Source organism: Callorhinus ursinus, unplaced genomic scaffold, assembly GCF_003265705.2.
Source record: "Callorhinus ursinus isolate GAN/ISIS: 27379988/994484 unplaced genomic scaffold, GSC_fseal_2.0 scaffold38, whole genome shotgun sequence".
NCBI lineage: Eukaryota > Metazoa > Chordata > Mammalia > Carnivora > Otariidae > Callorhinus > Callorhinus ursinus.
This window is the reverse complement of record NW_027397100.1, coordinates 10,666,112-10,678,429: the sequence shown is the minus strand read 5'-3', so window position 1 is coordinate 10,678,429 and position 12,318 is coordinate 10,666,112. Positions and strand designations below refer to the sequence as shown.

Here is a 12,318-nt window from a genome sequence, read left to right as displayed (position 1 = left end):
CCATTACCTTGATCCCCAAACCAGACAAAGACCCCATCAAAAAGGAGAATTACAGACCAATATCCTTGATGAACATGGATGCAAAAATTCTCACCAAAATACTAGCCAATAGGATCCAACAGTACATTAAAAGGATTATTCACCACGACCAAGTGGGATTTATCCCTGGGCTGCAAGGTTGGTTCAACATCCGCAAATTAGTCAATGTGATACAATACATTAACAAAAGAAAGAACAAGAATCATATGATCTTCTCAAGAGATACAGAAAAAGCATTTGACAAAGTACAGCATCCTTTCTTGATCAAAACTCTTCAGAGTATAGGGATAGAGGATACATACCTCAATATCATAAAAGCCATCTATGAAAAACCTACAGCGAATATCATTCTCAATGGGGAAAAGCTGAGAGCTTTCCCCCTTAAGGTCAAGAACGCAGCAGGGATGTCCACTATCACCACTGCTATTCAACATAGTATTAGAAGTCCTAGCCACAGCAATCAGACAACAAAAAGAAATCAAAGGCATCCAAATCGGCAAAGAGGAAGTCAAACTCTCACTGTTTGCAGATGATATGATACTTTATGTGGAAAACGCAAAAGACTCCACCCCAAACCTGCTAGAACTCATACAGGAATTCAGTAAAGTGGCAGGATATAAAATCAATGCACAGAAATCAGTGGCATTCCTATACACCAACAACAAGACAGAAGAGAGAGAAATGAAGGAGTCGATCCCATTTACAATTGCACCCAAAACCATAAGATACCTAGGAATAAATCTAACCAAAGAGGCAAAGGATCTTTACTCAGAAAACTATAGAATACTCATGAAAGAAATTGAGGAAGACACAAAGAAATGGAAAAACGTTCCATGCTCATGGATTGGGAGAACAAATATTGTGAAGATGTCAATGCTACCTAGAGGAATCTACAGATTCAATGCAATCCCCATCAAAATACCATCAACTTTTTTCAAAGAAATGGAACAAATAGGGCGCCTGGGTGGCTCAGTTAGTTAAGCGACTGCCTTCGGCTCAGGTCATGATCCTGGAGTCCCGGGATCGAGTCCCGCATCGGGCTCCCTGCTCGGCAGAGAGTCTGCTTCTCCCTCTGACCCTCTTCCCTCTCGTGCTCTCCATCTCATTCTCTCTCTCTCAAATAAATAAATAAAATCTTTAAAAAAAAAAAAAAAGAAATGGAACAAATAATCCTAAAATTTGTATGGAACCAGAAAAGACCCCGAATAGCCAGAGGAATGTTGAAAAAGAAAAGCAAAGCTGGTGGCATCCCAATTCCGGACTTCCAGCTCTATTACAAAGCTGTCATCATCAAGACAGTATGGTACTTGCACAAAAACAGACACATAGATCAACGGAACAGAATAGAGAGCCCAGAAATGGACCCTCAACTCTATGGTCAACTAATCTTTGACAAAGCAGGAAAGAATGTCCAATGGAAAAAAGACAGTCTCTTCAACAAATGGGGTTGGGAAAATTGGACAGCCACAGGCAGAAGAATGAAACTGGACCATTTCCTTACACCACACACAAAAATAGACTCAAAATAGTTGAAAGACCTAAATGTGAGACAGGAGTCCACCAACATCCTAAAGGAGAACACAGGCAGCAACCTCTTCGACCTCAGCTGCAGCAACTTCTTCCTAAAAACATCACCAAAGGCAAGGGAAGCAAGGGCAAAAATGAACTATTGGGATTTCATCAAGATAAAAAACTTTTGCACAGCAAAAGAAACAGTCAACAAAACCAAAAGACAATTGACAGAATGGGAGAAGGTATTTGCAAATGACATATCAGATAAAGGGCTAGTATCCAAAATCTATAAAGAACTTATCAAACTCAATACCCAAAGAACAAATAATCCAATCAAGAAATGGGCAGAAGACATGAACAGACATTTTTCCAAAGAAGACATCCAAAGGGCCAAAAGACACATGAAAAAGTGCTCAACATCGCTCGGCATCAGGGAAATCCAAATCAAAACCTCAATGAGATACCACCTCACACCAGTCAGAATGGCTAAAATTAACAAGTCAGGAAATGACAGATGTTGGCGGGGATGCGGAGAAAGGGGAACCCTCCTACACTGTTGGTCGGAATGCAAGCTGGTGCAACCACTCTGGAAAACTGTATGGAGGTTCCTCAAAAAGTTGAAAATAGAGCTACCATACGATCCAGCAATTGCACTACTGGGTATTTACCCCAAAGATACAAATGTAGGGATCCGAAGGGGTACATGCACCCCGATGTTTATAGCATCAATGTCCACAATAGCCAAACTGTGGAAAGAGCCAAGATGTCCATGGACAGATGAATGGATAAAGAAGATGTGGTATATAATGCAGCCATCAAAAGGAATGAGATCTTGCCATTTGCAACAATGTGGATGGAACTGGAGGGTGTTATGCTGAGTGAAATAAGTCAATCAGAGAAAGACATGTATCATATGACCTCACTGATATGAGGAATTCTTAATCTCAGGAAACAAACTGAGGGTTGCTGGAGTAGGGGTGGGGTGGGAGGGATGAGGTGGCTGGGTAATAGACACTGGGGAGGGTATGTGCTATGGTGAGCGCTGTGAATTGTGGAAGACTGTTGAATCACAGACCTGTACCTCTGAAACAAATAATGCAATATATGTTAAGAAAAAAAAAAAAGAAGATAGCAGGAGGGGAAGAATGAAGGGGGGGAAATCGGAGGGGGAGATGAACCATGAGAGACGATGGACTCTGAAAAACAAACTGAGGGTTCTAGAGGGGAGGGGGTGGGGGGATGAGTTAGCCTGGTGATGGGTATTAAAGAGGGCACGTTCTGCGTGGACTGGGTGTTATGCACAAACAATGAATCATGGAACACTACATCACAAACTAATGATGTAATATATGGTGATTAACATAACAATAAAAAATTTAAAGAAAAAAATAAAATGTCACACCTTTCTGCTTCTGATGAGTCATATCAGAAACGGAGAATCACACAAGCAAAAAAATTAAAATTGCTAATTTCAGTACTTTGAAAAAGAAGAGTAAAATGAAAACGACTCTGAATTATTGAAAAGTTATCCTAGAAACGAGATGAGATTCAACAAGGTCAAATACACTGCAGCATGTATAGGCCAAAATAATAATAAGTAACGGCTGAAGAAAGGGTTTGACTACATAGTCATAATAAAGTCCCAGAGCAAATCTCTGATCATGAGCTGACAAATGAGAATTTTTTAAGGTGGACATATAAAAAGAAATTCCATATACAAAGGTCAAAAAGTTTTCTTTCTTCTACTATTGTAATAGTCAAGAGTCTTTGTTTTAGCTACCATACTTAAGAATAAACATAGAGAAACTAGAGAAATTTCAATGAAGAATGTCAGATAGGTATGGTCACGCTGGGTTGCCATTGGTCATAAGCCAGAGCATTCAAGATTCTGTGGACAAAAAAAACACCCAGAGGCTGTTCCATGAGTTGGTCTGGTTGTTTCCATCATCAGTCTCAAGGGATCAGCAGATTTGGGAAGTACTCTGATACTGCCTGAGGTAAAGATCACTCACTCTCTGCATCCATTCCTTAGGGCCCAGACCTACTCCTTCCCAATTCCATATGAGTTGGCAGGCTGCTGGTCCTGGAGACCTGTCCCCTCAACGCAGAGATGGGCAGAGAATCCCAGCTAATCTAATCGGAGTTTTGCTTCTGAGCGGAGACATTCAAAGATAAAAGGCAGCTAAAGTTGGGTCATCCCAAAGAGACTGTACTAAGTTCCTGTTTCTAATACTGCGATCCCTGAGCTTCCTGGGGCCTGTTGTCAAACTTTCCTTTCCATTCTGTGAGCACTAGTTAGCCTCCAATAAATGCCTTTGTTTGCTTAAATTAGCTCAAGTCAGTCTCTGTTGAGTGCAATCAATGGATATATTGTCATTCATCAATTCAATAAAACCTTTCCATAATAATATAAAAACATTAGCTAACATTTGTTGAATGCCTACCATGTGCCAGCAACTGTATTAAAAGCTTTATGTATTATCTCTCTAATCTTCACAATAATCCTAAAAGGGGGGTGTCATTGTCCTCATTTTACAGAAGAGGCATCACCTCATTTTCTGTGAAGTCTTTCAAGTTCCCCAAAGCTTGTTGCTTTTTCCTTCACGTGGTTTTTAGTATTTCCACCAGGAAGGCATACTGTGCTATTTTAATGATCTGTTTATAGTCTGCCCCACTCATTCCCCACTGCATTAGACTGTGAGCTCCTTGAGGGCAAAGATGGCACTGCTCAGCACATGTCTGCAGAATGACTCAATGTAGTATTTCCTGTCGTAATTACCTCTTGCATTAGTGATGTCCATCCACTTTTACAAATTTCAGGAAAGTTCCCTTGAGTACAAGGATTGAGTACAAGGATTTGGAAAGGGGTTGAGCAGGTCTGTGTACATGCTGCTGCTGTTTTCATGGTTTCCAAACACTACTATATATATTACTACTACTACTACTACAGCCTACTACTATAGGCTGAAGAGGCCCAATTCCTGTCCTTTCAGGGTGTCCTCTGATAGCCTCTGAAACCCCACACACACCTCTCTCAAAGCAGTCTCTTCCACTGAAATATTTCAAGACCACCTCTAGTTCCATGACTACCATCTGCTAGTGTTCTAGACTTGAAGTCAAAATACTTAAACAGAAGTCTGAAGTAAGAAGGAGAGCTTCCAACTGAACCGAGAAAGAACTTCACAACTGTCAGGGTAAGAAAGCATGAAGTGGGCAACTGAGTTTTTCCTCTCTCGCTGATCATTCTAATGAGATAATAGCCAACTAACTCCCTGAAGTGAACAGGTTAAACATTAACAGACCTTTGAACCCTGCCTGCTCTATAACAAGTGCTATGGAAGAATAACTAGGAAACTTTCTAAGAAATGCCCTTTTGCTTACACTTCCAAGTTTAACAAAGGGCTCATGCCCTGCTAACAAGGGCCAGTGCACGAAAGTTTTGATCAGGCTTTAGTTTTCTGTTGTTAAATACAAGATTTGGAAGGTGAAAACAGTTTCATGTATCAGTGGTCATTAATGGCCAATAATCAAGGTAGAACCAATCAGCAGGCAATTACCAGGAGTATAAGCAAAGGATAATTCCATTCACACCTACTAGGATGGCTATAATTTAAAAAAAAGGAAAAGGAAAATATCAAGTGTTAGCGAGAATATAGAAAAACTTGAACTCTCAAGCATTGCTGGTGGGAATGTAAAATAGCACAGTGTTGTGAAAAATAGTTTGGCGATTTCTCACAAAGTTAAACACAGAACTACCCTATGACCTACTAATTTCCATTCCTAACTAGATACCCAAAAGAATCGAAAGCTGAGACTGGAACAGATACTTGTACTCCAATGTTCATAACAGCATTATCCACAATAACCAAAAGGTGGAAAAAACCTAAGCGTTCATCAACAGATAAACAGATTTAAAAAATGTGGTATCTACATGCAATGGAATAATATTCAGCCATAAAAAGGAATGAAGTGATATATGCTATAACATGGATACACCTTGAAAACATTACACTTAATAAGTCAGACAGAGAGGGACAAATATTGTATGATTTCCCCTTCTGTCAGGTACCTAGGATAGGCACAGGAGGCTACAAGGAGTTGGGGAGAATAGAAATGAGGGATTTTTTGTTGATGATGAAAAAACTGGTCTAGACAGTGATGATGGTTACATAACATTATGAATGCATTTCATTTAAGGCCACCAAATGGTACTCTTGTGAAGGGTTAAAATGATAAATATTATGTATATGTTACCACAAAATAAAAAAAAAAGACAATTCCAATTACAAATGATTCTTTTCACACAAGAATTTCAATCTGTGACTTAACCATGTGTATACATTAAAGCCTCTCTTACAATACTTATCCCATTCTGAGCAGTAGTATTATGAAGTAACTTATATTCCTTGCTAGACCATAAGCTGCCCGGGTGCAGAATTCTACACTGCCTTGTACACATTCGCTAAGCATATATTGAGTGCCTACCATATTTAAGGCATTATGGTATGCAGTGGACATAAAGGATGAATGAAACACAGTAGCTGTCCTAAGGAAGTCTGTGGTCTTATGTGAAAGACACACCACACACAAGTGAAACACCTAGCACACTGTAAAAAATGGCAACAGCGAGTCTGGGGGCTGAAAGGCTTCAGAGACGAAGCAACATTTACTGTATTAGGTATTAAAGGGTGAACAGGGATTACCACTTTTCAGACTGAAAGAATGGTATGTGCAAAGCCACAGAGAGGTAAACAAATACTGCATTTGCAGAGGAAAATTTGTAACAAAGAGGCCATGAATGGGAAGAAGCAGAGGCAGAACTGGAAAGGCAGTATCTGTCTGATTGGAAATGGCCCTGAATGCCACATGAGGAGGTCTGAGCACAGGGGATATTTCTGAAAATTAACCCTAGAAGTATAAAGTACAGACCACAAAGCTGGGGGAAAGGCCAGAGGTAGGAATACCAGAGGAGGCTGCAGCAATGGCCCAGGTGAGAGTTGGTAAGGAACTGAATTAACTTAAGTGACAACAGGCATAAAGAGGAAGGCTTTCCAGAGAAATGTCTACAGCAGGATCAACAGCATTTGATTATCAGGTGGATGCAGAGGAGAAAAGGTGAGGAGGCCATGACTTGCACATAATCAGACCTCGCTGAATGCCAGCTGAAAAAAGAATGCAACAGTTATTTGTAATCATAAGCTGATGACTTTCTGACCCTGGTCGCAGTCTTGTAGGATTTTAGCATTCACGGCGCCCTCGATGTCTCCTGTGTTGTGGTAATGGAAAATCCTACTTGAACAAGATGTAATATGAGCAAGATGTGTACTTAGCTTGAGCCCGGCAGGCGTCTCCAGTGGAGCAGAAGTACAGAACACCAGGGCCGAGGAGCCTGATCCCCTTTCCCAGCAATCCGTTCGCTATATGTTAGTGGATATCATCCATCTGGGTCCTCTGCATTCTACCTGCAGTCACGAGGTCAACAGGATGCTGACACACCTTAGGTTTCCAGAAACACTTGCAGGCTCCCAAATGCACAATGGACCTCATGACTGCACTTATGAGTGCAGGAAAGCTGCAGGCACAACAGTGCTTTCTAAAAGATTTTTTATTGAATTTAGGCAGACTTGGGACAGTGGGAAACTACAGGACGCTTGCTCCCCATCAGTACTGGCCATCTCAAGTGCACAGATGTATAAGCGAAACAGATGAAAATGCAGAATTAACAAGCTAGTAAGTGCTTTGCTAATGGAGCCTGGGCACTGTCGTTTGTCCTGGGTGCTGAGGATCGAAACATCCCAGAAGACCGGGAGGCAGCACTGTCCTTTCCCACTCAGCAATTCCAAGACAGACATCATGCTGCCTGGAAAACAACATTCTTGGAGGATCCAAAATCTACTCCCTTTCCCAATCTTGAGGTTCCTAGCCCTTTTACCAAACAGTCCTGTCTTCTTCTTCTCTACAGTAATGGGAAGCAAAGGAGATGGGCCACCCTAATTCACTGAATCACACAGGTTAACTGGTGACTCCAGCTGGGAAGAGGAGGTCAGACCAAAGTCTACAGCCCCAAACAGTCAAATGGGCATTTCCCTTGCTCTCCATGGGTCATACACAGTGCTTGTCTTTCACTCCTGTCTCCTTACTGCTAACTGCTCAAAACCATACAATTTCCCAAATATTGCCCCTGTGGTAACCTCAGAAACAGGCTGGTCCCTGCTGTGGAGATGAGGAAACAAAGGCTCAGGACGGTGAGTCACCCATTGTCACTCTGCTCAGAGATGGTGAAGTTCACAGAAACAATGTCATCTGATTCTTAGTCCAACATTCTTTTGTCTTAAGGCTCAAACAGAAGTGCTATGCCACTGACAGAACCATATAGAAGTACCCTAGGAATGGCTGAGCCTGGATTCTGGTAGAAACACTCCTACTCAAGTAATGAGAAGGCCAATGGTGAGACAAGCAGTAACGTTCCGAAACCCAGAAAATAGAATGGACTTGGCTTTATGAGCTCTGAGAGTGGCCCTCATCTCTTTAGGTTAATTCTTTTTGTCCTCTCTTTTCAGTAAAATATTGCTAAAACAGTATACATTTTATCTAAAGGAAAAAGAAAACCTCAGTTGGAATGCTGTATCTGGTAAAGAGTTGCTCTCTCTAGCGATCTGTATTCAAGTCCCACTCTGACCTTAGAAATACTTTGAAATCTAAGCAAACTCTGGGCCCAAACAGTTCCATTTCCCCACCTTGTAACTGGAAAACAAATCTCTGAGACTCAGTTTTTCCGTATAACTATGCAAAACTGCCTTTCTTTTTTCTATTTACATTATCACGTCAGATTATACTTAATAAGTAATAAAATGAAGAGCTGCAAACCTCTATCTAGCCCCCTGGCACTGTTCAAAAAGTCTCACACGTGGTAATTCACTTAAACCTCCACAATGCTGTAAGTAAGGTGAGGTAGGTACTATAGCTATTCCTATTTTACAGAGAAAAAATGGAGGCACAGAGACTAAGGTCCTTACCCAAGGTCGCACAGCTGGTTTGGGATCTGAGCCTAGTCTGGCTTTGGTGTCCAAGGACTCTCAACCACTCTGATTCTGCCTTAGAAAGCTGGTTACAAACCCAACCAATTCCTCCACCTGGGCAGAGGGCTGCCAGTCTACATCCCTCCCTTCAGCGCCTGGGGGCTGCCTAGTTTCCAGCCCCATCCTGCCATCACACCCAGCCCTGTGCTGGGCCAGCTTCTCTAGGAAGTCTGCAGCAAAAACACAACTAAACAAAAAACAGGTGAATTCCAATCTTACTTGTTCATCTATTTAGTTCAGAACCTAACCTAGGAAAGATTCAACCTCATTTCTCTTTTTGGCATACAAGCCCTGTAAGATCATTTCTCTCTGGAGCACTCTCTACCAAGAGCATCTGGGGATTAGCACATGGTGAGGGACAAAAATGTTCCCTAAATAAATAAATGAGAAAATAAATAAATTAAATCCAACACATCAATCAATCAATCAATGAGTAAAACAATCCTTAACAGAGCCATAAAATTCATAATGCTGCCGGACCTGGAGAAAAAAAATTCAATATTGCCTTCATCATTAATAAATATATATTCAGTGTTAACTGAATATAGGAGTTTAGGCTACAGCAATAAACAAGAGACAATACAAGGGGCACCTGGCTGGTTCAGTCAGTTGAGCATGCAACTCTTGATCACAGGGCTGTGAGTCTGAGCCCCACAATGGGTGTAGAGATTACTTAAAAATAAAATCTTAAAAAAAAAAGGGGGGGGAAAGAGATAATACTTGAATCCCTAGAGCTTATATTCTAGGAAGGGGAAAAGGGCAAAATAAAATACATAGAATGTTAGATGGTAATTTTATTGAGTATTTGACATAAGCAGTTTTTAAGAAGATGAGCCAGGCTGTTGAATGATTTGCAAGATGCATCTGAGATGAAGAGAGCCGAGAGGCAGGGGATCAGTGAAGCAGCCAATGGTGAGTTGAGGTAAGAGGTCAGGCCTGGATCCAAGTGTCAAGTAAGGCAGCTCAAGTCCAGAGAGTGGTTGTGGTTTCTCTGCTCCTTTGAGGACCAGACAAGTTACATTTATGGTCCATATCACTGCCACTCAGAAAAGAGTAGCTAAACAGATAGCCTCGACGTGGAGAGAGAAGTCCCTCCTTTCCATCTAGGCCCCTTCAGGTCTAACTGTCGCCACAGGATTATTCACCCAGCATTTTAGGGAACCGGGCAAGAGAACTGTTATAACTGCCTTACCAATGGATCCAGAAATACTCAAAAGCACATCCAGGGCAGTTACAACCAATGTCTACCTCTACTACACCCCAGTGTGATGCCTTAGCTTCCAGAACTTTTTCACGTAGTCATCCAGTCCTGAGCAGAGGTAGTGCCCAGTGCAGGGTTAAACCCACAGGAGAAAAGAGCAGATAGTTGCCTACCTTCTGGCAGGACACAGAGTGAGGGGCACTAACAATCCTGCCATACCCTAAGAGCTCCCCACAGGGCTACTGCAATCATTCCTTTTGCTGAAGACACAATTTATAGAAAGCCCCAGTGAAAATGCCACACTCTTTCTCTCTCTAAAAGTAAATAAATAAATATCTTAAAAAAAGAGAGAGAAATAATCTGGTCCAGGCTCTTCACCTGAGTCTGCTGATTAAAGGTGAAATCAAGTTTAATTCCTTACTTTTTTGACTCCAAAACTAGTGAGTGGTTTTTCAACTCTCCCATCCTCTCCTTCCTCTAGAAGGAGGATCTTCTTTGGCAGGCAACTCAGCTTGGGACCTAAAGCACAGCAGATGATAAACACCTTCTGTCTTTGAGAGAGAAGAGGTAGAGCCATAAATTATCTGTACTCAAAATACCAAAGACACTAGAATTCATTTGAAATCCAAAGAATCTTAGCAAAAGGGCATAGGACAGGGATGAAAGAAGTAGTGTGGGGGACACTGAGAATGCCACTGAATGCTTAATGGGAATGGTCTCCTACTTCCCCCATAACCAGGCACAAACCACAAGCCTGCTGATTCTTAACCCCAGCAGCTGAACTGCCCAAGGCCCACAAAAGGGGCAACACACACAGTTTACACCTTTTATTATTCTGATAGAAATTTCTCTCCTGGGAGCAGAAAGGGGTCAAAAGTCCAAAACCAAAAATATATATCTTTATAAGTCAGAGCAAAAGAAGCATTACAGCAGACAGTTATTTAAAAAAAAAAAAAGAAAAGAAAAGAAAGCCTTAGTGAACAGAGCAGAGTAGGAGGTGTTAGAAAACTCACTCCAAGTAATTTATTCGCTGGGAACCACAAAGGGCTTTCCCAAGAACAGCAAAAACACCATTAATTTCCCCTGTACCCTCCTTTCAAAGGGCTCCAAACACTTCACACATATCGTTTTAAATTGTCCTCAAAGGCTCCAAAATAAGGAGTTACTATTTCCCCAGGTTCAGATGGAGAAACTAAAACATTCATGGCGGCCTTTCCCTGTCCAAGTCATCCTAACAGATTCAGCCAACATCGACTGAGGGCCTGCAATGAATATGACCTGTGCCAGGCAGAACAGGTGACAGAAGGATGAGATATGATCTCTGTCCTCCAGAAAGTCAGAAGCCAGTGAAGCATGACAGACGTGCACATAAATCGTTTTGAAATAAAGCAGCCGATGCTAGGTGCTATATAGAAAGGGTCCAAACAGTGCCCATTTATGTGCCAAGCACTGTACTAAGTCTTTACTAGCATCATACTGCTAAGTCACACACCATGTGTGACTTATCTTACAGAGAAAGAAATGGAGACAATGAAAGGTAAAGAGACTTGCCCAGGGTCTCAAGGCCACATTATGGCACAGCATGATCAAAACCCAGGTTTGTCTGGCTCCAAAGCCCATTTAATGGGAGGTAAGTGCTTGGGAAGTTAAACATATACATACATGACAGCAGAGCCTCCTTTTCTCAGAGCCAGAGTAGAACTCCTGTAGAGGAAGGAGGCCCCTGCTAGAGATCCCTGGAGAAGGTTCTGGCTTGGTGACAGCTCTACAGAGCCCAGCTGGTGGGGGTAACCTCTGCCTCTTTTGCCAAGGCTCCATTCTGGAGGCCAAGGAAGAAAGATTTGAAGGAAGAAGAGCTTATGCGGCAGCAGGCCACTGTCCACAGGGAGAGCATGATCAGCCTTGGGGAATCGCTGGGTCTTAGCAAGGTCAATATAAATAGCTCTATTTTAAGCCCACAGGACAAGAAGCAGATGGGGGAAAGAGAAGGTCCTCCAAACTCTAGAAGCAAAGTTGAGCCTGGAACTATGGAAGCCCAATCACCACTCCAGCATGGGATCCTTCTGTAATTGTTTTCAAATCTTAATTTCAACCTAACAAAACAACAAAAATCCTTTGATGGGGGTGCCTGGGTGGCTCAGTTGGTTGAGCGTCTGACTTCCACTCTGGTTATGATCTCAGGATGGGCCTCACTGGGCTCCATGCTCAGCAGGAAGTCTGTTTCCTCTCTCTCCCTCTGCTCCTCCCCCGGCTTGTGTGCTCTCTTTCTCTCTTTCAAATAAATAAATAAAATCTTAAAAAAAAAAAAAAAAAACACTTTGATGGAGCCAGATACTTCTGTGTATTACTATCTTGATCAACACAAAAGACTTTGTTCCTATCAATGGATAGGTTAGCCATTAGTTCATTTACTTGTTCTTGTATTCTACCTACCTCCAAAAAAAGGTTCAAGTTGGCTTATAAAAAAAAGGCACGTGCTATGGCCAA

General features: G+C 41.8%; 1 protein-coding gene across 5 annotated transcripts in view; it reads right to left on the bottom strand.

The window, feature by feature from the left end:
- Window positions 1–12,318, bottom strand: part of UQCC1 (ubiquinol-cytochrome c reductase complex assembly factor 1) — a 96,715-nt gene that overhangs the window by 18,130 nt on the left and 66,267 nt on the right. The gene's annotated exons all lie outside the window — the stretch shown is intronic.